The sequence below is a fragment of the Leptodactylus fuscus genome, chromosome 2 (genome assembly GCF_031893055.1).
Source record: "Leptodactylus fuscus isolate aLepFus1 chromosome 2, aLepFus1.hap2, whole genome shotgun sequence".
In the NCBI taxonomy this organism is placed as follows: Eukaryota; Metazoa; Chordata; class Amphibia; order Anura; family Leptodactylidae; genus Leptodactylus; species Leptodactylus fuscus.
In genome coordinates this window covers 206,345,683-206,371,698 of record NC_134266.1, presented here as the reverse complement: position 1 = coordinate 206,371,698, position 26,016 = coordinate 206,345,683, and the positions used below count along the sequence as shown (strand labels likewise).

Sequence of the window (26,016 nt, the reverse complement as noted above, 5' to 3'; positions counted from 1 at the left end):
GAGAGTACATAAATACATCCCGCTCCTACAATCATTTCTGCTGCCATTTCATACAAACAGCAGTAACATAAATATGTACAAAAATAGAAGACAAAGTAAAAAGCAAGAGGCTAGGAAAGAAAATCTGTTAGAGAGAGCTGATAATGCAGGTTTCGCTGTTTACAATTGCTTTCTAATCTATTAAACGACTGTGAAAATTGATGCTCTGTATGAAGTGCCTTTATTTACTTGAAAAGGAAAAACTGTTTCTGTTGTCGAGCTTTCTTTTCTTGTTTTTTTTCCCCTAAAATCCTGAATGTGATTGCATGGAAAGTTCATATCCCCATCCTCCATTGTGGGTCAAATGTGTCGGCTGCAAAGCCAAACCCGATCTTCTAATTTTGGTAGTGTTTCCAAAGAAAATGTTTCTAATATATTTACATTGAGCAGTTTCTTATTAATATGTAATGAAGTTTTATGGGTAAGATTTAAGCATGCACATGCATACATAGTGCTAGTTAGGCTTAGAGCCACATGTTCTCAGCGAGACGCATTCTCTATATAAATATGCATGTTATCAACTTTGTAATTCATTTGTTTCAATGGAAGGAGATTGGCTTAAATTCTGGATATATGTGCAATGCATACTGGGTAAAAGATATTACCTAAAAATCATTAAAGAGAATAAACTTTTTTTTTTTAATTGTGTTTTTATGTTCCTTAGGTTAGGTCATCAATATTAGATCTGTGAGGATCCGACACCTAGGATCGCCACAAATCATCTTCTCTAGGACAGCGCAGCTTTCGGTAATGTATATATGCCAGGATTCCTACTACTCACTTGCCATACAAACTGTAGCAGTAGCTTTAAGTACTGCCGTGCTGTCCCATAGACTTCATTGGTTACCGTTTGTATGACGAATGAGCAGCACGACTTCTGGCACGTAAACATTACCCTGCAGCTGCACCATCCTGGAGTAGATGATCTGCAGGAATTTGATCCTTACATATCAAATATTGATGGCCTACCCTAATGTAGAAAGCAGATAACCCCTTTAAACATATTTGTATTAAAGAAAAGTCCTAAAATCATGCAGCTTTCACTCTGGCCACTAACCCTAATGATAGGCTGACACTTCCTGTTCTGTAAGATTTTTTTTCATCAGTGACTTTGTTATCACCAGCAAAGTTACAATGAAAGATGACAAAGTATTTTATCTCCAGACAGATTCTCGCTGTTTCTAGCTGTATATCCCTATCCTACAGGATAAATAAAAGCTTGTAGAGTAGAGTTTCCAAAACTAGTCCTCAAGGAATAGGACATGTTTGGAGGATTCCCATGTGGGCTTCTCTGACGACTGGATAAGGGACAATAGCCAAAATTTACTAAAAGTTTGACAGTGTGAAGTTGGACAGGCAGTCTGAAGATCAAAATCCACTCGCACATGTCCAGCAACTCAAAAAGTTTAGCCAAACTAGATACACCACAGTTACAGCCACAATCGTAAATTTGGGCTACCTTTATAAAGAAAATCTAAATTGGGACTACATGCCTTTCTTTAGTCTAAGGATATCACAAATTATGGTTACCAGATTACAGGAGATGGAATGTTCGTTGAGGAATTTATTCTGACTGTCATGTTATATATTATATAACTATTGCTCAATTCCCTGTCAACATTGAAGATTGATTTATACAGATTTATAAAGTTTAAATTGAAGCAGAAATCAGGCTTGTCATATCTGTAGATATTCAAATTGATAGGGGCTTGTGAAAACTACGGGGGAATTGAAAACTTAATTCATGTTCTATATAAAATAAATAATAGCTAACACTTGGCTGCATTTCGCAATGGTAATATTGGGTTTCTAAATCAGAATAAATATGGTAATCTCTCAAGGTAAAGGCAATGTCTATAACTATTGAGCTACTTCATGATGTCCTGTTCGTCAAACAGTCAAAGACCTCCCACCAGCTTGTGGTAGAACACAGGAAGTGAGAAGAGGAGACAGCAGGCAAACTGCTGAGAGAGGGAGATGGGAAAACTCCTTTAAATTGTCTATTCGAGTTAGCATACACGCACAGTTTGCAAAAGCACAAATGATCAAGGAGCTCAACATCATGTATTTTATACATCAGCACACTAGACTGAACAGACCGCCTCTTCCTGTGGATGTTTGGTAGTGCTACACTCTGCAAGCTTCTCTCCCCTGATGTCTTCTCTTCCCTTGGAAGTCTCCTATTCTTAGCTACAGTCCAGAGATAAAGTGCAGTGCAGACCCACATCCAGATGCTATACAGCACATTTAAAGGAATTCTATCATTAAAATTGTATTTTTTCTGCCACACCGGAATAGCCTTAAGAAAGGCTATTCACCTACCTTTAGATGTCCTCTCCGCGCCAGTGTTCGGTAGAAATCCCGGTTTTCGTCGGTATGCAAATGAGTTCTCTCGCAGCACTGGGGGGAAGGCCCCAGTGCTCAAACAGCACTGGGGGCGTCTCCAATGCGGCGAGAGAACTCTTCAGCGCTGCCTCCATCTTCTTTTGCAACAGCCTCTCTTCACGTCTCCTTTCGGAGCTGGGTTCAAACTGCGCACTCTCGCTGGCCACAAGAAAATGGCCTCTTGTGGCTGGTGGGCATGCGCAGTTGCTTTGTCCAAGGCCTAGAAGTTTGAACCCAGCTCCAGAAGAAGACGCGGCAAGAGGCCGTTCCAGACGAATATAGAGGCAGTGCTGGAGAGTTCTCTTGCAGCATTGGGGACACCCCCAGTGCTGTTTGAGTGCTGGGGCCCGCTCCCAGTGCTGCGAGAGTACTAATTTGCATACAGACAAAAACCGGGATTTCTACCGAACGACGGCCCAAAGAAGACATCTAAAGGTAGGAGAAGAATAGCCTTTCTTAAGGCTATTCCGATGTGGCAGGCAGTTTACACTGAAATATCTACTTAGAGAAGTTGTCTTTGGTCAAAATGGGGGTCGTGGTCTGCTTAGAGTATAATGGAGTAATAATAGAGGTTACAGAATGGGGTGATCTTCTGCATTGAGGTGTACCTTTGAGTCTGTAGTTAGGAGCAGTGGTCATTCCCTGTACCACCACACAATCTTTTGTATTTGGCACCAGAAACTGGTAGTAACAGAAATTAATGTAAAAAAATGAGATGGTCCACTGAAGCATAAGAATGTGAACATGTCCATGTAGACCACTGAATACCAAGAAGACGGTTCATAATATGGACAAGTAATTTGCAATTAACATAACATATCAGATCACAGAGGGAAAGTAATGCTTTAGGCCCAAAGGAAATTATAGCAGAAGGAAGAACAAAAAGATCATACTGCATTTGTACTGTATGCCTGTGCTAGCATTATGAGACCAGGTAAGACGTCCAAATGATTCTCTATTATTTGTATACTTGGGGTAACAATTAGTCCATTTCCAGCTGCTCAACCAAGCAAATAATTTAGCTGTCAGGTTTTCTTCCACATACTTAAATTGCAGAAAACAAAGCGTGATTCACGCGGCAGATCTATTTTCGTGCAATTATTGTTTGGGAAAGCTTAAGGATAAATATGTAAGTAGATGAATTTACTTGAACATAGTAGCAAGCACTTGAAAAGATATATGTGGGTTTAGGAGAAAGAAAATGTGATGTAGTGTCAGATTTATTTATAACAGGCAGTCATGTAACTGGATTGTGAGTGATCTTATTAAGATGTATTCTTTGTATGGTATAACAGTTACGTGCCTTCATTGTGCATGTGGAGGATGTACTGTATATAGCACAAGTGTACTCATTTATCCAACACCAAGAATTCAGCTACTGTAAAAGTGAAAAACCTATAGGCATAACCACTATTCCCAATAATTCCTATTTACAATTGTCTCAAGCCCCGTCACAAATTCACTAATGAAGTCCACTAAAAGCATAGAAATGCCCCTTTTTGTGCAAATTTTCTTAATTCTTTCTAAAAAAAAAATTGCCTGACAAGGATAAAAAGATGGAACACAGTTCTCATTATAACATCTTTAAAGGTATAATCTGGAAATTAGGTTGTTATTAAAGAAAAACCTCCTAAAACAAAAAAACGTATCTTTAATGACTTCTTCAGGCTTATGAAAAAAAAATAAATCTGGAAATATTCCAACTTTCACTCTTGCTATTGGAGCACACACAATAAGAAAATAAAATCTCTTTTTGCAGTGTCATTTTTGCTGTATAGACTGGGTAAGGGTCAGCAGAGGATTTAATGACAGCTCTATTGGCCTGCTGGCTGACTAGATAAGGCAGAATAAGACAATACTACAGTATATACACAGAAAAGGCTCAGCATGCCGCTTGCGGTATACGCTCAGCTCTGTATGCTACAAGTCAAAAAATACCTAAGAATGAGGATGGTGCCTCATGTCAAGAATTTGGTGCCGATTCATATAACCAAGATGCTCATATCAAATTAATGTATGTCTCACCCATTCAGCTGTAAGAGACTGCTGCGCCAACATCCTTATGGTGCCCAATGATACTTAAAGCAGATGTAGGAGCAGGAAAATCAAAATGCGTCTTTAATAGTGCTGCCATTTTAAAAGTAAAGATGAACACACAAGCAGATTTAACTACTTGCAGAATGCAGGAGCGTGACAGTGACAACAAGGCGCCCCACACAGAAGGCAGAGAGTTTATTACTGCCCCGGCCTTCATTACCCAGTGCTGTGTATACAGGTAAGGAAGCAGCATGGTCTCTTCTTGCTCCAGGCCCAGAAGTTACGTGATAGTCAGGTGCTTGGCATCAATCATATCACTAATATATCAGCTACAGTTACAAGGAAATTAGTGTTACATGTATTATAGTGGCTCCCCCTCAAAGGTTCACACTAGAGCTAGTTTGTCATTCAATTTCACATGGGGACCCAAAAGATGGAGAGTCCATCCGCTAAAAAAATGCGGTTACCCGCAGAACCCATAGACCATAATGGGGTCCATCATATTTCCACTGATTCGCAGGACTTTTCTCTCCTTTGATTTCAGACAGAATCTACGGCAGAGCCTCTTATGGAGGCACCAATGCAGATGTGAAGCTAGCCCTATATGAGACTCAGTGGGGCAGATTTATTACTGGAGTACAAGGCATAAAAAGGTCACATTTTTGGTGTAAGTTGATTGTTAGCCCTATATAGGGATCACAATATACTTTTTTTTTCTTTCTTTTTTTCCTATCAGTATGTCTTTGTAGAATGGGAGGAAATCCATGCAAACACGGGGAGAACATACAAACTCCTTGCAGAAGTTGTTCCTGACGGGATCCGAACCCAGGACTCTTTGTGCCAAAGAATAGAGACTTTTTCTTTTTGTGAGGGCACCAGATTTATCAGCATTTACAACAGAAATCTGGCATGAATGATGCTGGAAATGGCATAGATCTCCCTCCAGGCACAAGGCCTGATGTGCCCCATTTATAATTATTTTTTATCTTGGGTAGTGACACCCCACATAGTAAGTTTATCTGGCTTAATAGTACTGTATACTGAAAGAGATGTACACATTCTAATAGGCAATGCCTAAGGCTTCAGGGGTGGATATGGTTTCCATGGTTGTACCACATAGATTACTTCTACTAGTTGACAATTAGAGCCTCTTATTTAAAGGAGCTTTCTGGGCTAAAAATATTGATGACTTATCCTAAACATAGGTCACTAATATCATATCTGTGGAAGTCTGACACCTGCCACACTCATCGGCTAGCTGTTTTTAGCAGCTTATACACACAGGACGGAGTAGGCAGCAGACAGTCCTGTCCTGTGTTGTGGTGAAATGAATGGGAGACGATCTGCAGTACCCGGTCCTACCACTACACAGAGAGCAGCGTTGTCCGTTTCCTTCTCCACTCTATACCAGCTAATCCATTGTAGCGTCAGACCGGTTCATTCACATTTACAAAGCATGCTATGTCGAGCCGTCACAGAAAATGAAGTACATTATGTGTCTTTTTCATGCAAATATCACCAGAATTCGAGAGGGAACATACAGTATTTTAGAACTTTCTGTGTAATTACTTTGAACAAACTTTGCCTTTAGAAAAATATAGCTGGAATAATAACCCAAAGGATTCAATTACACCGAAAAGGAATGTCTCAATACTTGGAATTAGGAAAGGCAATATCATTCCGAAAGTCTTTTTTCGAGTTCTTAAGTAATACAAGCAAGTACCGAAGCTCATTTACCAAGGATGTTGAGTACACTTTGTAATTTGCACTTACAAGAAATGACCTGCATAAATGCCGCCAATCAAACGGCGGAGAATACAAAACAGAACATTTAAGTAATGATTGGAAGGAAATAGAATGTGGAATCTTCCCGGATCTATAACAAATCAAACTTGTTACTACTTCCCTCCGTCCATAGCTGCAGCCTATTGAGGGAAGGCCACAGGCAATATGACCAAGAAAATGACTTATTAGGGCAAATAAATAGATATGATTCCTAGAGAAGGAACGCAACGGCTTAAATCTACATTAACAACGCCGCTGTCACAAGCATTTCCCAGAGTTTAATGCTTTTCAGTCCTAAACTAAGGATTATAAATGCTTAAATCTCAGCAGATTTGCAGAATAGAATACAAGATGGCACTAAATGAGGTTGTTCAAATAAGAATCATTCACTATGATGCCTGCGAAGCTTTACACTGCCTATTAAAAGACTAAGTCAGATTTACTTACAATGGAAAAAATGTTGAGCCGCAATGAAATTTTTTTTTTTTTCTCATCTCCATGCCAGACCGGATCACTGACCACTCCAGGGGTTGCAGATGCTTAAGTTCGTCCTATTTAACATAGTGAATTGAATGTTTGCACTATGCTAATTACTCAGTGAAAAGCCCAAAGGTAACGTTAATATTTTAAGGCGGCGATAATTAATGTCATATTGTCCGGCTCCGTCGCTTTCCTGATCATGGTTTCATGATGTAAATACTTTCCTCGTCAATAAACAAGCACAGTGGGGTTCAATGGAAACAGATATCTTATAATTATCCACTTTAACCCTTCTCAAAGTATTGACATAAAGCCAAGCATTAGGTGACACCATAGCAATGAATTCTAAGTGTCTCATTTGAAGTCTACACTTTCCAGATGATAACAAATTGACAGTTTACATGCCCTGGATTAATTAAGATTCTGACAAAGCTTCTCTGCTACATGCAATCTAATACTAAGTGCCGCAAGAATAAAGTACATTCATGAAAAAATCTACATGTCTCAAAGGAGGGAACACGATGTTCAATATTTCCCTAGCAAAGCTGATGGTGTATGCTTCCGGCGACTGATAATGAAGAAAAATGTGTGAGTGAGAATGGAAAGTAAACGGAACCCAAAGGAAAGTTATCATGGAGGAAGGGTATCAGCTCACACAAGAAAGGCGTCTTCCTCCTTCCATAAGAAAAGACAATTCTGGAGCATCTTTCTTTAGAAATATGAGTTGTGCTGCTCCTCTGCTGAGATATTTTGTGAATAAATTGACAACTGGGTGTTACCAGATGGTGGAATGTCCTTGCACAGTTTGACAATGTCCAAACCGCGGATATCAGATTGTGAAGCAACAAATCTTTTTGACATCCAGTTTTTCATTTATTGATATGTTTCTAGGAGGAAAGGTACAATGCAGCGTTCTAAGAAAATACACTCCAGAACTGTCACAATTCCTGACATATCCGAAGCACTCAGATGACTCTGCAATAGTAAGCCTCATCACAGACTGAGACGAGAGGGAGTAAAGAGAATTGAGCCGGGATTTTGTGGAATGGTGACAGTGAAACCACCTCAGGATTAATGCTAGGAAGACCAAGGAGATGTTGGTGGAGTTTCACAAGCGAAGATATGCTCCAAAACCAGTGGACACCCAGGGGACGGCATTGAGATAGTCAACACCTATAAGTACCTGGGTGTGTTCCGCAATAATAAGCTGGACTGGGCTGATCCCATGGATACCTGCTCAGGGGGCTGAGGGCCTTTGGAGTCCAAGAGGCACTTCTTAGGGCCTTTTTCAACTCTATAGTGCTGAGGGAGTAGTATATCAACCAGGGATAGGGACAGATGCCACATGCTGGTTAGAAGGGCCAGCTGTATCCTTGGGAGCCCCCTGGACCCAGTGCAGGTGGTTGGTGACAGAAGGATACTGTCCATGGTGAGCTCCATGCTGGGAAATAACTCCCATCCCATGTATGAGACCATGACAGCACTGGGCAGTACTGTCAGTGACCGACTGCTTCACCACAAGTGTGAGAAGGAGCGCTATTGGAAGTCTTTCCTCCACACTGCGGTTAGACTGTACAACCAATGCCGGGCTAAGCATAGATCACTCCATACTGAGAACTGAAAGATCCTTAAGTTGTAATATCCATCCTATTATTTTTTTTTTACCTTTATTTATTTTTTTTTTTTATCAGTACCTACTGTCACAGTAATGACTCTAATGGCTCAATTGTACTGCAGTCTATGGGAGATGCTCAATATTACTATTGAGGCTGGTCAGAGGAGGCTCCCGCGTGGCACAGTAACAGGTCGGCTAGTAGTAACACCAGTAGTAGTAATATGCCTGATTGCGGGCATTAGCTCTTAAGACTTGTGGCCGCTCTTGCAGAGCGATTGCTATAGCTATCTGGTCTCCTGTACAGCGGAGACTCGGTAGCTATGGCAACCGCTCTGCAGGAGCGGTCGTCATCTTTAAGACCCCCCCACACTTTCCTAAGCCCCGCCTTCTCTATAATACTAGTCTAGAGAGGAGGGGCGCAGGGTGCTCTGAAGCCACATGAAGGACAGAGGACCGGACCAGCAGAGGGCAGCAGCAGCACTTCTGAGCAGGTAAGTTGAGCGACGTTCTCAAGCAGATAGTTATTACTGTACATAGACAAGTCAATGTACAGTAGTATGTATCTACTCGTGAACTTGCCTCGTCATCCTCACAGCAGTGCAGCACACAGTGATTTACCTGCTGCATTCGGACTATAAGATGCACCCCCATTTTCCTCCCATATTTGGAGGGGAAAAAAGTGTATCTTATAGTCCGAAAAATACGATATATAATGCACATTTCATGGAGGAGTTGGACATTTTATTTTAATAAGCCTTGAAATGATTCATATTTATATATCCTATTTCTAGCAAACTATTTTATTTAGTGTATAATTTCATGCATCTAGTGCTACTAGAAACACATGAAACTATCTGTGCACGTTAGATCGAGCCAAACTAGACAACCACAACCTTATAATTGGAGAGTAAAAGGCCTGGGAAAAGGAATACTGACAGTAATTTAGGTTATTTACATGTGTTCAGTAATCTAAACCAAACTACCTGCAAATCCATAATCTTTGATCATCTACTGCAAGGTAAAAACTGACGGAAAGTTCTTCAAATATTTGCACATACGATAATAAATAGCAAAATTACTACTTAGCAATCAATTGCTTTAAAGTTTTTACCAAGAATTTAATCCCTACAGATTTTTACAAGTTTTTTTTTTTTTTACTCTTTTTCTTCCAACGTTTTTATTTTTCTGTTCATAGAGACAGATGAGACGAGACATGTTTTTCTTGGGACAAATTGTACCAATTAACATTTCATTCATGTACTGGGAATCTGGAACTGATTACAAGTTTTGTTTTTGCAGTGTCCACTAGTAAAAACACGCATTAACTTTATTATACTGGTCAGTATGATCATGGTCTAAACACATTTATAACAAGATATAGACTGGTGCTCTGGCGGGCATAGCCATAGCTCAGTTTTACAAGTGGGCGTTCACACTACCGTCATTGCCCGTCAGGTAGTGTCCGCTGCTAGTGTCCGTTCAAAATCTCGCACGGACATTAGCAGTGGACACTAGCAGTGTCCGTGACATTTTTCATTCATTTAAATGGAGATCGGGTGCGTTCTTTTGCACTCCATGCCTGTTCATAAGTGTCCGTTCGTAAAGATGTCCAACTTTTCAAGCGGACAGAAAAAACCTACATGTCGTCTTTTTCTGCCCGCTTGAAAAGTCGGACATCTTTATGAGCGGACACTTAAGGACCGGCACGGAGTGTAAAAGAACGCATATGATCTGCATTTAAATGAATGAAAAATGTCACGGACACAGCTAGTGTCCGCTCCTAATGTCCGTGCAAGATTTTGAACGGACACTAGCAGCGGACACTACCTGTCGGAGAATGACGGTAGTGTGAACGCTCCCTAAGATACGTTCACTATGCGTAGGAGGTTTCTGAGGACTCCGATGCAGATGTGAACACAGCCTGAATTTGGGCTCTAACATGGAAAGCAGATAAATGTGGAAGTTCTCTCTAAAGACCGAGATAAGCGCACATATATGTGAGCAGCCACAGGAGTACCATTATTACAATAAAAATTGCAAAGCGCAGTTTTTGATGAGCAGGATCAAAAATAATGAAACACAAACAGAGCCCTGCATCTCTAGTGTATACAGACTCGCTGCTCTGCCCATGCCGTAATTAGACTCTGGAGAGGAACTTTTAAAGATTAGCTCAACACAAACTTGCCAAATACTAAATACCATTTACAAAAGATCATCAAAAAATGTAAATAGCTATAATATGCAATAATCCCAAATATTTTCTACAAGCCAACTATTTTTTAGAACATAAACCGACAATCAATGTTTTTTCTGATCAAAGTCACGTTGAACCTGTTACTGTCACAGAGCTACTGAAGGACTTGTACGCTGTATCTTACTGAAGAGAGAAGACTTAGCTAATGTTTCACTCCTCTTTAGAGGGACGCAGAAATGAACATACAAAGCAGGGTGAGATTTTGAAGATAAAACAGGAGTGGATTGAGAACGATGAGAATTAAAACCAGCCTCCTGTACTTTCTCTAGCTTTATGATCTGCGTTGATTTTCTGTCTTTAAAACTGCATCAGATAAGCTGAATGTTTCACACACCACTTGCATCCATTTTCATGGATCCCTTATACATGTGAGTATATGAAGGGATCCGTGAAAAAGGCGCATATTCTGACAGTCCATAACAGTGGACCATCAAAATAATGGTCATGTGAATAGCCCCATTTGATGACATTGAATTTAATGTTTTGTGACATCACCGATATGTAGATGTTGCTTTATACAGGCTTGTAGGAAACCTGTAAGAAACAAATAAGGGGGCGTTCACCTTTGCGCCCCTGTGCGTCCTGTGTCAGTATGCCGGGTTTCCATCCTATTCCCCAGAAAAACTGCGTAGGGGACGGCTTAAAACTGGCGGTCAGTTTAAAAGCCTATTAACTTGAATGGGTTTTCAAAGCAAACCACTGGTGTCCGTATAAAGAGTCTCTGTGGGGAAGCCAGTCTTTTGGCCTGACACAAAGTCCTGCATGTCTGACTGTGTATAAAAAAAAAAAAAAAAAATGGTTTCCCAGCAGAGAGGCTGCATACGGACACCAGCGGTTTGCTTTTAAAACCCATTCATTTGACCGTTGGGAAACCATTCCTTATGCAGTTTCTCTGGGGAATAGGACGGAAACCCGGGGGACTCACACAGGGCGCAAGTGTGAACGCACAGTCACTTCCTCTTCCATTTTAGGCTGGTCCATTGCTGAATGGGTCAACACTTCGCAGAGAAGGGGCTGAAAATCTTCCTGTAGTTTCTTTTTTTTTTTTGCGGGAGACCTGATGTTTTGGATTACTTTTGACAGGGATTTTTCGTTGTCAAAGCGACAAAAACCAGCAAATAATAGGATATTTTTATAACTTGGGTCAATCATTCATTTTTCATTTACAAAACATTGTGGAGACTCACCATGACCATACTGACTCCCAGAATAAAGGTAATGGGTTATTTTAACTGCAAAGTGAATGCCGTAAAACCTGTATAAAAATGGAGTAACTTTTTTTTTCCATTTCAATTTAATTCTGAATTTTTTTTTCAGTTTCCCAGCACATTGTACAAAATATTACATGTTGCCATTAGGAAGCACGATTTGTCCTAGAAAAGCAAGAAAACAAGAACACTAGCACGGGATTGTAAACAAAAAAAAAAATAAAGTTGTGGTTTTTTTTTAAAAAAAAAAAGCGGTAAAGCAGTAAAAACCAAAACAAAAACGAAAACATGAAAAATGGCTGCAGCAGGAAGGGGTTAACACTTATGCAGCTATTATTAAAATACATAGATGGAGGAATTTTTATTTTTATGGCAGAGCTAGGAGAAAAAAAAAAGTTGCAAGTTTTTTTGAAGCATGGACAATTTTGTGCAAAAATTTGAGTGTTTTATGCCCAGATTGCAGCACTTTTCAGAAAGGTGGGCATCTCTTGACTTAGCTCAAATCTGCTCTAGCCCCCAGCAGGTGTAGATTTGAGTTTCTGGTGCATGGAGGGCATGGGCCTCTTAATATATTAGGTGCATATCCTTCTCTGGCACACAGGGGATCGAGACTGGTGATAAATTCCCTGCAGTGTGAATAGTTCCTATAAGATAGTAGGTCATTATAGTAAATACAAAATATGGTTGTTTAATGCAGAACTATTCTCCACATAACTTAAACATACACAACCACATATTCCCAGAGCTGTCTGTACATAAAGAATACAACTGCCATTTTAGCCCTAAGTGCTGGAAAATTCTACACTGTAGAAAGTGTAAACTAATTTAAAATAGCAATTTGTAAGCCATATTCTTCTAATGAATTGCCCTTTGTCAAGATACGCTATGCATTTGTCAAGATGTGCTGCACTATCTTTCATTAGTCATTAGAAATATGGCTTGGTGTGCCACTATTTACATCCTTATAGCAAAATAATTGGTACTCTGTGTTATGATCTTCTTGTATTCCCAAACACACGGAAAGAAATAGCGGCTTGACATCACCCAAAAGACAACGCCGTTACAAGCCAGCTACAAAAGACTCTCTCAACCGTTCTACCTATGGAAATTCTGCCAGAGTTTCAAATCTTGCAGATGGCCTGGGAAATCAAAAAGCTTTCCATAATTAAAGCTCACGAGCCGGACCTCCCCGGTGATAGCGCTGGCATTGAAGGGGTAGATTCATATTCAGAGCCTATATTACCTTAAACCTTTCAAAATCACTTCTAGGATAAGATCTCAACTACAGCAAACAAAAGATGTCGTCACTTGTACCTGGACCAAAGTCCGCATATGATTATGAATAAAGACGCTCTCTGCTAAACAAGTCACTTTGATTAAATATTCAGAGAATAGAGATCCCAAACCACCAAGGCTGATGAATGGCAATGTGCTGGCATTAAGGGCTCATCCACTCACACACCTGCTCTACTTTTTGTGTATACAATGATGTGTTAATAAAAGAAGTATATCCTAGAACATATAAATAATGCATTGAAAAGGAGAACTGCAATTCTTGGTAATACCTACTGAGTCAGTGAAACTAGACATGCACAGCCTCAAAAGGCATCTACGCTTGTAGGATATGTCACATAAAGGAAAAAGACTGGGTACATTTTTGCTAAAATATATAACAAATGGATAAAACAATACGTAAGGTTCTTCTGATGAGTCCTTGTTACAATCATAAAGATCAAGTACTCAATGGAAGGGTCAGTGGCACAAATAACATGGTAAAACTTTTATTTACTAAGTCTCGTCCATCAGTGAATGAATCCGAGAAGACAAAGTTTAGCATTAATATTTGTCACATGATCATTTACCCTTTCTCAGCGCCTCTACAGAGCTAAGCTGTATATCTAATCCTCTAATGCATGTATATCAGTTTGGATAGCAGTGTTGGATACACCTGGAGTAATGCTGTGTGCATGTGGAATGACCGTGTGTATGGCAGTATGTATCTTGGTATGTCCGAGAGAGTTGAGGCCCAGTCTAAAACCTTCCCGGACATCATATGCATCTGTGTGCCAAATTTGGTGAAGATCGGTCCAATCGTTTGGTCACGTATAAAGAACAGACAGAAACTTATATATATATTGTAAGCCGATGGCTGGTCAGGTAATGGAGGGGTGTACATCTCACCCAGTCTACTCAGGTGGGCAAGATGAGAAATCTCCAGGAATGTTTGCTCTCAGCAGACAACTTTCGTCTGCTGAGCATTTTGGTAAATGCTCAGTATTGGGCTGGATTTTTCGGAATGACAGGTAGGTTGGTGGTGGGACCTGTCATTCCACCCCCCTCCAGTCCATACTTTGGGGATGATCCGGCAGTCACTCAGCTGCAGAGAGTCTCCTCGTCAAGGAGGCTTAAGAAGTTGCTCCAGCAGCAACACTTTGGCAGAGTTTGGCTGGAGAGCCAAAGAGAGAGGTCATATTTTTGGAGCTGTGTCCTGAATGATTCTATTGGCTTTTTGGATTTCTGTTATTCTAGGTGAGGTAACCTATTCTATGTTTAATTAGAGCCTAGCCGTGCAGGGAGTTATTTTTGTATTGTTTCCTTTGTTGCTGTACTACCTTTTTGAGTGAAAATAAACTCTACCTTTTTTTTTGGACTAAACTGGACTTGTGTGTCTATGCCACCCCACCTAGAAACCCCAGACCCTGACAATTATATATATATATATATATATATATATATATATATATATATACAGTATATAATATATATATATATATATATATATATATATATATACACACCCACACAGTATATAATATATATATATATATATATATATATATATATATACATACACACACACAGATCATATGGATCTCAGATCATATGGAGACAAAATGACAGGCTTTCATACATCTCAGGGGTCACTTCCCTATAACAGGAAATGTACTGTGTCTGACCAATAGACCAACAAGGCCAATGTCTTAGAAGGGTGGCACGATCGAATAAGAGAAAGATTGAAAGTATTGGGCAGCACTGCTATGAGAAACCCAAGGCACTTTCCAGCTTATCTGCATAATAAAACAAAGGTAATTTTCTACACAACAAAGATACTATGAAAGACCCGAAATGCCCTACCAAGTAATGAGAGTTGTGTGGCAGGTAAAAAAAAACTGATGGTAACTGGCTGCAAACAAACCTGGGGTATTGGAGTTTGATCCTGCTTTATGTACTGTAGGTAGTAAACGGTAAGCTAAAAGCCAAGAAAACTACACCAGGTCTGTTTTTGTCTGTAATCTTAGATTAAAGAGTTGTGTATAATAAATGGTAGGACGTTTTTGATCAAAGTTGTTTTATTTTATACATTGCACATGCTTTGAAAAATAAAAAGGCAGACATCCTTCACTGTAGAAATTATATACTATTCACATATTAGATCTAAGGACAAGAGTAAGTGCACCAACTATCTCATTTGCATAAGATTTCAAACTTGCTTTCCTCCAAATCTACAATAGGGACATACACGACATAGGAATGTCATGCATCACCATAATGCACTGTGTAATGCAGTGGTACACTGCCTTAAACAGGTCCACTAAATGGATTCTAAAATGGCATGTGAATGGCCCCTAAAAGTGAGGCAACACAGGGCACACAGACATGTCCGCAAAGAGGCAACTGCTTGCTAATGGCTGCATGATTCTAAGTGGAGGCACCTGAGAAAGGACACATCCAACCACAGCTAGAATAGTGCAGGTGAAGTGGTATACAGGTCAAAAACTTTTCCTGCTAGAGTGCTTCTTTAAGGGAGATCAGCTGGTTCTAGAAGGGATAAAACAATTACTGTACATTCCAACTACTTGTAAACCTGTACCTGTATCACACTGTAATATATATTCTACACACACAGATGTAGCAGTATTAATCCAAACTTCTATAATTGGTTAAACTGCTGCAGTGTGATGTCAGGTCAGGTTGACTTTACTACATCTCTCTCAATATATATATAGCTTTTTATTTACATGGATATCAGTTTATCAACTATGTGTAACATGTGTAGTCTGTATCGGAATCCACAGTATGTCGCTGTTGTGGGATTGGGAGGAGAGGGAGCTGTGCATCCATGTGGCTACTGTGGATAATTTAAAAGTGACAAGTAATGTCACTTGTTAATTATCTTCAGAGCACCGTGTTGTGAAGCCCTGAGGCAGAGCGCCGGAGAAGCGGTGCACTGGAGATGACAGCTAGCAATGTCTGCAAAGACAACTCAGGCTACAGCTGTATCTCAATATGCTACAAAAAGAAAGTATGTGTTCCAAAGAAAACAAGCATAATGCAGCTGTGCAGACTGAAAAAAGAACTGATCCCAGCTAAACATGACTTAAGGGATAAACAGAAAACTTGAGGCTTACAAAAGAGTGGACTACGTGTGGTTAAACTGAAAAAGTTACATGTTGTACGTCACTGTAATTTCTTTTATTTAAAACTGTCCTGCAGCTGGTATAAGAGGACCTTCCACCACAGACTCTAGTTTTTAGCATTTAGTAATAGGTGCTGTTCCACTGATTGCAGCACAGTTGAAATTTTCCTTCTATCCCCCCACTATTCCTGAGCAATGAGGATAGTTAGTTTTGGTGTGGGCAGTTAGGGGTGTGTGTGATTAAGAGCTCTAATCAGAGGCAGAGTGCCAGAGCTTAGAATCACACCCCTTGTCTGCTCCTGTCTGACATCACAGTACAAAGCCTAAATTGTATATCAGCCATCCAAATTAACAGCAGTGATTGCTTGGGAATGGTGGGGCTAGAGAATCAGTGGAGCATCACCTATTAATTGATGTAAAGAGCTTGAATTGTTGGAATTGGTGAAAGGTCCTCATAACACTGGATCCATATGGAACATGCCACTGTGGACTTCTTGGTATGGGAAACAGCAGTGGACTTTCCTGAATCCTGCCATGGAACCCCCCCCCCCCCCAAGCTGGAGTGTTTTTGTGTCTAGAATCAGAGGATAATCACTGTACAATGGCTGCAGATTTTACCCCTTATATTCCAAAGAGTGGAAACTGTGGAGAAATCCACAGTGTAAATAGTCAATTATCACTGTAAAATATTTTTGCGGTGTCTGGATAAGATTTGTTTTCTCTACCTATTCACTTGAATGGGTTTGTAATGGTGACCGCCCAGTGTCCGCCGGGAAACTGTTTTTTTTTTTAGCCGGACACAAAGTCCTGCATGCCCAGCGAAAAAGAAACAGTTTCCCCGCAGACAGGCCACAGGCCCATTCAAGTGATCAAAGCTGACCGCCGGGTTTCTGTCCAGTTTCGCTGAGGCTGAAGAAAGAAACCCGGCAGAATGCACACACCAGACCCCAGGCACAAGTGTGAACGAAGCCTAACACTACAAAAGTTAGTAGTTAGACCCAACTAATACAGTATGCTATAACCTACACTCCTAGGAAAAATCCTTTAAAATGAGCCTGTTCCAAGAATTTTGGACACTAGATGTCCTTATAGAATGTTCAATATAACTTATCTGTCTCTGCCTATTAGGGCGTTTATTAGATAATCCCAGAGTGGTATATTCCAGGCATACTTGCGACACTAAACCACCGGCCAGTAAGGACATGCTGTCAAGTGTCCAAAATTCACCAGATTTTAAGAGCAGCAATACCTTCTGTAATGACAGCTGATGAAACCTTTAACAATCCTCAGCAATAGGAGTCTCATTTGCAGGCAGAAAGTGCTGTCACACAGATTTCCCTTTTGACGACTATTTATTACACATTTATTATCTTAATTCAACAGCTTTTTTCCTAAACAACTAAATTATATTCTGTGTTTCCAGGGCACAGTTAGAAATTACAAAGATTCTTAACAAATCGGTTTTTAGGCACAGAAAAGATGAAGGACATGTAACATTTTACTGTAGTGATTTATTATCTATGCAAGTTTGGAAAAGTGTATAGAAAAGTGTTCTGTTTACCAAACTGATAAGTTATATAGAAGTTACTGCCTTCAAGTCATGTCTCTGCCAAGACCATGGTTTATTCTCTGGTTAAAAAATAAATGTAAAGACATATCTGCTGCATTAAAGGTATTGCAAGATGTATGAAGTTTATTTACAGTCACCATGGCTACTTGCTTCATGCCAAATCAGCTGTAACAAACTGATGGATTGCGGCTTGGATTTCTCAAAAACGAATAATAAAAATGCTGCAAATAGTGTATGTGCTTGCTTTTAGGAGAATGAAGTATTTTAGAACAACATTCGGTATATCTTTGACACAAAACTTGGGATAAAGTACATTTTTTTCAGGAACTCCATAGCACATATAGTACTTGCAACTACTTCCAATAACTGCTCCTTCCTCACCAAAAATGTGATGAGTGATCTAGTGCTAAACTTACAGGCCTCCAATACCCACAGCAAACTACTAGCCCTATACAGTCCTATGAAAAAGTTTGGGCACCCCTATTAATTTTAATCATTTTTAGTTCTAAATATTTTGGTGTTTGCAGCAGCCATTTCAGTTTGATATATCTGATAACTGATGGACACAGTAATATTTCAGGATTGAAATGAGGTTTATTGTACTAACAGAAAATGTGCAATATGCATTAAACCAAAATTTGACCGGTGCAAAAGTATGGGCACCTCAACAGAAAAGTGACATTAATATTTAGTAGATCCTCCTTTTGCAGAGATAACAGCCTCTAGTCGCTTCCTGTAGCTTTAAATCAGTTCCTGGATCCTGGATGAAGGGAGTTTGGACCATTCCTCTTTACAAAATAATTCAAGTTCAGTTAAGTTTGATGGTCGCCAAGCATGGACAGCCCGCTCTCAAATGATCTGAAAACAAAGATTGTTCAACATAGTTGTTCAGGGGAAGGATACAAAAAGTTGTCTCAGAGATTTAACCTGTCAGTTTCCACTGTGAGGAACATAGAAAGGAAATGGAAGATCACAGGGACAGTTCTTGTTAAGCCCAGAAGTGGCAGGCCAAGAAAAATATCAGAAAGGCAGAGAAGAAGAATGGTGAGAACAGTCAAGGACAATCCACAGACCACCTCCAAAGAGCTGCAGCATCATCTTGCTGCAGATGGTGTCACTGTGCATTGGTCAACAATGCAGAACACTTTGCACAAGGAGAAGCTGTATGGGAGAGTGATGAGAGAGAAGCCGTTTCTGCAACCACGCCACAAACAGAGCCCCCTTAGGTATGTAAAAGCACATTTGGACAAGCCTGTGGACTGTTGAAACAAAGACTGAGTTGTTTGGTCATACAAAAAGGCGTTATGCATTGTGTCCAAAAAAAAAACAGCATTCCAAGAAAAACACTTGCTACCCACTGTAAAATTTGGTGGAGGTTCCATCATGCTTTGGGGCTGTGTGGCCAATGCCGGCACCGGGAATCTTGTTAAAGTTGAGGGTCGCATGGATTCCACTCAGTATCAGCAGATTCTTGAGAATAATGTTCAAGAATCAGTGACGAAGTTGAAGTTACGCCGGGGATAGATATTTCAGCAAGACAATGATCCAAAACACCGCTCCAAATCGGCTCAGGCATTCATGCAGAGGAACAATGACAATGTTCTGGAATGGCCATCCCAGTCCCTAGACCTGAATATCATTGAACATCTGTGGGATGATTTGAAGCAGGCTGTCCATGCTCGGCGACCATCAAACTTAACTGAACTTGAATTGTTTTGTAAAGAGGAATGGTCCAAAATCCCTTCATCCAGGATCCAGGAACTGATTAAAAGCTACAGGAAGCGACTAGAGGCTGTTATCTTTGCAAAAGGAGGCTCTACTAAATATTAATGTCACTTTTCTGTTGAGGTGCCCATACTTTTGCACCGGTCAAATTTTGGTTTAATGCATATTGCACATTTTCTGTTAGTACAATAAACCTCATTTCAATCCTGAAATATTACTGTGTCTATCAGTTATTAGATATATCAAACTGACATGGCTGCTGCAAACACCAAAATATTTAGAACTAAAAATGATGAAGATTAATAGGGGTGCCCAAACTTTTTCATAGGACTGTATATACTGTATATGACAGCTATTCCTTCTAATCCCCATCACTGCTGTAACTATAAGGGTCACAGTACTGGGGCCACAGGTAACCCTCAACACACAGTTTGGTTAAGCCTAATTGATCTCCTTTCCGATTCCCTTTGATGGCCGTCAGTCCGTACACCATATATTTATTACCCCCGCTTTCTGGGGCTTTGGAGTGTGAAGTTTTATTATACACACCCCTCAACAGCCAGAAGGGAGAATATGCTAAAAACAGCCCTCGTACACATGCAAACTTAGCTCAGTCAAACATTTGTGTCTTCTTAATGTGTTGGAGGCAATATACTGTTGCCAAACCCCTTCATCAAGGATTGGACATTCTGAAATCCAACATTCAATTCTTTGTTTTCCCTCCTTTGACATACACCGTTTGGGTAAATCCCCCCCCCCCATACAGATTAGTCAATTGTACTGGAATAAGCAGGTTCCCCCACACCTTATGGTCATCATATATTTTGATAAATGTTGGCCATACCTGTAAAACTTCAGTAGTGTATACAGATGTGTCCGACTCTCCTCTAATGGTCTATGTTGGGTGAAGGAAGGGTCAGTAAGGCACAGGCCACACACTGCAGAAAAGTTGTATTTTTTATTGCAGATTTTAATGTTTTTCTTTTTTTAAAAAAAAAAATCTAAAAAGTGGGAAAAAAAGAAAAGAAAGGACTTGTATTTTTCCCTTTTGCTTAATTCATTCTTAGCTGTGTCACAAAAAACAAAAAAACTTTCCAACACAAAATGCAGCTTTTCTGAGACATGTGGCCCCAGCCTCATGCTGGTTTTAGCAAGTCCTGTCCTTTGCTTCCATGGCAGATAAGCAACGGCCTAAACTGTTTGGCAGTGGCTTATTACTCTTTCTCTGTTCATGTATGTTCATGAAGTAATAAGAAGGATTCACAGCCAGTCAATCCTGCTATCTAAAGTTTATAGGAAGCTGAAGGATTGAATTGGAGGAAAAGAAATAGTATACAGTTGGTGGGAAAACCTATGAGATAGTTGACAGGTTAAGACTTTGGACTTTTGCTAAGCAGCTAACAGAGTTGCCTGTGAGCTCATAATGAAACCAACTCTTATCGGCTGTCACCTTCGCTGGTGTATGGAAACTTCACTTGGCTCCAGTGCACACACGATCCATCATCCAATGAAACATTCAGCATATGGGCAAGTATAAAATCTTTAGCTTTGTTCCATACAGTTTTAAATCTCCACCAATGCAAGTCGCAAACAATGTCTATTCTGTTTGGGCATACAATGAACTCTTCTTCAGGGCATGCCATGTTTAAGGGCGCTGTGTACTCCCCAAACAAGTAGGAATTCTACGCCACTCGCTTTACTGGCGTTTTTTAACTGTGTCAAATAAAGTGTAAGATTTTGTATCTGTCCCGGGGCTACATGATGGGTTGGGTTAGCAAATAATTCACAGAGGAATTTATATTCCTTAAAGCTTTCCTATTTTAACATTAGATCAGTGGTTCTTAACCTATGTATGGTTCATTTTGTGTGCCAGTAAAAAAAAAAACCCATATACCTATGTCTTGAATTTGAAAAAAAATCATATTTGATTTATCACTAAAGAAGGGTTCGGTGAATGTGCATATGAAACTGGTGGGTTTGGTACCTCAAACAAGGTTAAGAACCACTGCTTTGGTTCATTCCAGATTATTAGGATATATGATATATACTACCCTGCAGCCTATGGCATTCCCAAATATAGAAGCGTAGGGTAACCTTGGGTAAACTTTACAGATCAGTAAACACAGGCTGCAGCTATGTTCCAAAACACTCATCCTCCATTACCGCTTGCAATAAATGCAAATAGTCCGGATGCTAATGTAGCCCCTTTAACAGAGAGAAGGCATAATTGTCATGTTATCTGCTTTGCCTTTATTTGTTTCCAAAATAATGCGATCAGTCATCTCTATTTACTAATCAATGCACTTTGGACATGCAAAAATGAATCGGTATAATTATCTCTTACTAATAAAACGGTAATTGGTTTTCTGACAAGGCTGAAATGTAGTGCAAGCTGATGGTGGGGTGTTAAGCTGCAGTGTTTACTACCAATAAAAGCACAATCAGGCAATGTTAAATGCAAAGGCTTTAATTAAAAATAGTCACTGCAGCGCCGGAGAAAAACAAAGAGCAGACAACGGCGGTCTTCTGGAGAAGAATGCGGAATATAGAAGCAAACAAAGATATATAAAGCCAAGTACATCGAGATATGAGGCTCAACAAATATAAACAACTTGTTTTCATGCCGTCTATAAATAAAACTGCACCACTGGTCATGATACATTATTCCAGGAAATGAGCTTGTGCACCAGCGATACATCAGACAGACGTTCCCAGGAGCTCCAAAAGAGCAAAAGCTAAGACCTATTTAGCCATGTAAATCTTTCTGTCAATCTGCAAATGAGCGCAATCTAACACAATCAACACATTTTAGAAAATGAAGTCTTCAGATCGGAGCCTTACAAACAAAGTGGCTCTGAAGTGTTTTCAGAAATCTGCCATATTAAAGCGCACAAGCCTTGTGCCGCTCGACTGTGGTGTCACTTCCGCTCTATGTCACTTCTCTGCATTGCCACAAACCACAAATGCCACTAGGACTTCTAAGCCAGTCCTCAAATCAGTCACAACAGCCTGACATGAAGAACAAATGATTGATAACAATACCCATCTGCTTTCTCTTCTCATCTGACAGCGACAAAAACGGTACCTGCCCGCGTTGGCTGGCGGTTGTCATAAATCAATAGCATTTTCATCACTCAGATGGACCTGTCTGCTCTTCTCAGTCCATCTGGCTTTGCTTTGATTTTATTTTTTTCCCCATTACAGTCATCTCAAGAAGGTGAATGATAGAATATTGTGATTTCCTCATTCATCGACCTGCAAGACGGGATACTTTGCGCACTATGGTTAAGAGCTATTTAATAGAGAAGAATGTGGCACTGAAGGATAAAAATGTGTTGTACAAAGAAATGCAGGAAGTTATCTGATAATAGGACAATGGGGTAATATACAGGTAGTGTCCAATACAAACATACAGATTCCTACAAATGCCGAACTAGCACCAACTGCTTTACTTCCTAAGTGAATTCCTTCTCCCCATCTACCTCATTGTTTTTCTTCACTACTTCTTCTAGAGCGTTTTATAGTAAGTAATACATAATAAGTCATAAGACGCTGTGTCTTAAGATGTTCTGCAGTAGCAATGGAGGTGTACTAGTTTACATAATACATTGCAAAAAAAGATGATGAGTGCACAAAAAAACAGCTAATCAATTCTAAAATATCAAATACGTTACTGACACAACAAACCGTTAAAATCATTTAAAAGTGCATGGAAACATGGATGAAGATAATAAAATCATCCATCCCATTGTAGACCATGTCAGGCTACCAGATAAAAAAATAAAATCAGAGTAAAGTGAATGTATATAGATATATCTGTAATCTAAGTGCTAAATATATCTCATAACAACCAGTCAATGGTTTCAAATATATATATATATATATATATATATATATATATATGTTCAAAAAAAATAAATAAAATAAAAAAAAAAAATATATATATATATATATATATATATATATATCATTAAGATCCACAATAACAAGTACAAAACTGCGAAAATTACGCCAGAAAAAGTGTGACAAATAGCACATTACCACCGGACTCTGTAAAATATTAATATAGTGGCAAGCAAGGCCCCACAGGTATCACACCCCTAATAGAAGCTTCCTCTGGAGTAAAGAAACTAACACAAGTACCATATAAATATGGAAAGCTTCATGGAATAGATACAGGTTATACAAGTAATCAGTATAAAACCGTAACACACAATACACACACAACATCCATATGGTGAAGCTCCATTTTCCAATTTTTAAAGACTGTTTGTGGTGTTGTGAATGTTATAATAAAAGTGAAATTTTCACTGCAAAGGCGCACTTCAAATAAATGAACTTAAGGTGCTTTTCTGGCTAAAGGATAGGTCATCATAAATCAAATCAGTGAGGGTCTGATACTCAGCACCCCCACAGGTCAGCTGCTAAAAAAAAAGGACCTTTCACCACCTCCACCAATTCAAACTCTTAGCATCTGTTAATATGAGCTTCTCCACAGATTCCAGTGCAGTTGGAATTTTCTACCTAGCCCCCACCTTTCCTGAGCAACAAGCACAGTTAGTTGTGGTGCCTGATTAACTATTTAAGCCCTGTAATGTCAGAAAGGTGTGGTCAGACAGGGGGCATGATTCAGAGCTCCAATCAGAGACAGCCAATGTTAGAGTTCAGAATCACACCACTTGTTCCTGTCTGATACCCCCCTGCAGACAGTACAGAGACTAAATAACATATCAGGCACCAAAACTAAAAGCAATGATTGATCGAAAAAATTCCAACTGTGCCAGAATCAGATGGCACCTATTTAATGATGTAAACAGCTTGTTGATAATATCTTTAGGCAAGAAAATCTCTTTAATGAAGAAACAAGATATTATGTGTAACTAGCTTTTACCCGCGACTTCGTCTGCGGTGATTTGAGAATTGAGCGGACACAGACGTGTGAAACTGTAAAAGTGCTTTAAAAAGTTTGGTGGGCTAGCAAATGTGATGTGATGTATTGTGTATGTCGTGATACAGACAATGTGATGTGTTGTATTGTGTATGTCGTGATACAGACAATGTGATGTGTTGTATTATGTATGTCGTGACACAGACAATGTGATGTGTTTTATTGTGTCAGACAATGTGATGTGTTGTATTGTGTATGTTTGATACAGACAATGTGATGTGTTATATAGTGGAAAGCTATATGTAAAATGTGAGTGAGTAGAGTGAGGCTACTCCTGAGGTGACAGTAAGGAGTGTGCAGGCAGGTTGAGGCAGGAAATGCCAGGCAGTGTGTGTGAGTGTGTATGTAGTGATACAGACAATGTGATGTGTTGTATTGTGTATGTAGTGATACAGGCAATGTATAGTGGAAAGCTATATGTAAATGTGAGTGAGTAGAGTGAGGCTACTCCTGAGGTGACAGTAAGGAGTGTGCAGGCAGGTTGAGGCAGGAAATGCCAGGCAGTGTGTGTGAATCTATAGCTGGGGCTAGGAGTCCTGCTTTTGTGAGTCTCCTGCTAGGAAGCCATGTTGTTTAGTGGCACCAAAAGTAGCCTGTGACTCAATCCTAAGGGAAAACTATGTTTGTGGAAAATTGCACGCAAATCCGTGCAGGCGTTTTAGCGTGATTGAGGAACAAACATCCAAACTCACAAACATCCAAACACACAAACATCCAAACACACAAACTTTCACTTATAATATTAGTAGGATAAAGTAGTAAAGCAATACAGATCTACCAAAGTTTAACTTCTTACAACTTTCTGCCATTAAAACCACCAAGTAAAAAGTGTTTTCCCATTTCAGGGTTATGTCTCCTTTTCCCTCCATTCCCTGGTTCTCAGCTCAGTCCAGCAGCAAACTCTGTGCTTGTTTCTAAATCGATGTTACCTCTGTATTTATATACACCAATAATAGAGACACCGACAGGGTCGGACTGGGATGTCTAGGGCCCACCAGTGGAATTGTTTCTAGGGGCCCACCGCCAGGACCCTGCAGATCAGCGGTACCGAGACAGGGCCGTTAAAGGTAATAACATGTTGGGAGCCATGCTACTCACGCACTATACCATGCGCACTACATATACCTACTGCTACAGCCTGTATGGTAAGTGAACAGCATGGCTCCTAGAAATGTTACCATTACCCGTAGCTGAAGTGTCCTGGAAAAGCTGATCTGCAGAGGTCCTGGCTGTTGTATCATCGCAGATGTAATACTGATGGCCTATCCTAAGGACAGACCATCAATATTAGAAAGATGGATAAATCCTTTAAAGTGGTTGTCCAGGAATTGGAGCAACTCATGTGGGAGGGAGGTGTAAAATAAAAAAACAAATAAATAAAAAAAGAATACTCATCTGTCCTTAGCGGTTAAACGGTTTTGCGGCGGAGAGCATAAAACGCACACCGCCGCACCCGGTCTGACAGCTTTCTGTCTTCTACATGCAGAAGACGGAAAGCTGAGAACGGACTGCCGAACGCTAGTGTGAACCTAGCGTCAGCCTAAAGCCCCATG

General features: G+C 39.9%; 1 protein-coding gene across 1 annotated transcript in view; it reads right to left on the bottom strand.

Moving 5' to 3' along the window:
- Positions 1–26,016, bottom strand: part of DIAPH3 (diaphanous related formin 3) — a 458,292-nt gene that overhangs the window by 40,836 nt on the left and 391,440 nt on the right. The gene's annotated exons all lie outside the window — the stretch shown is intronic.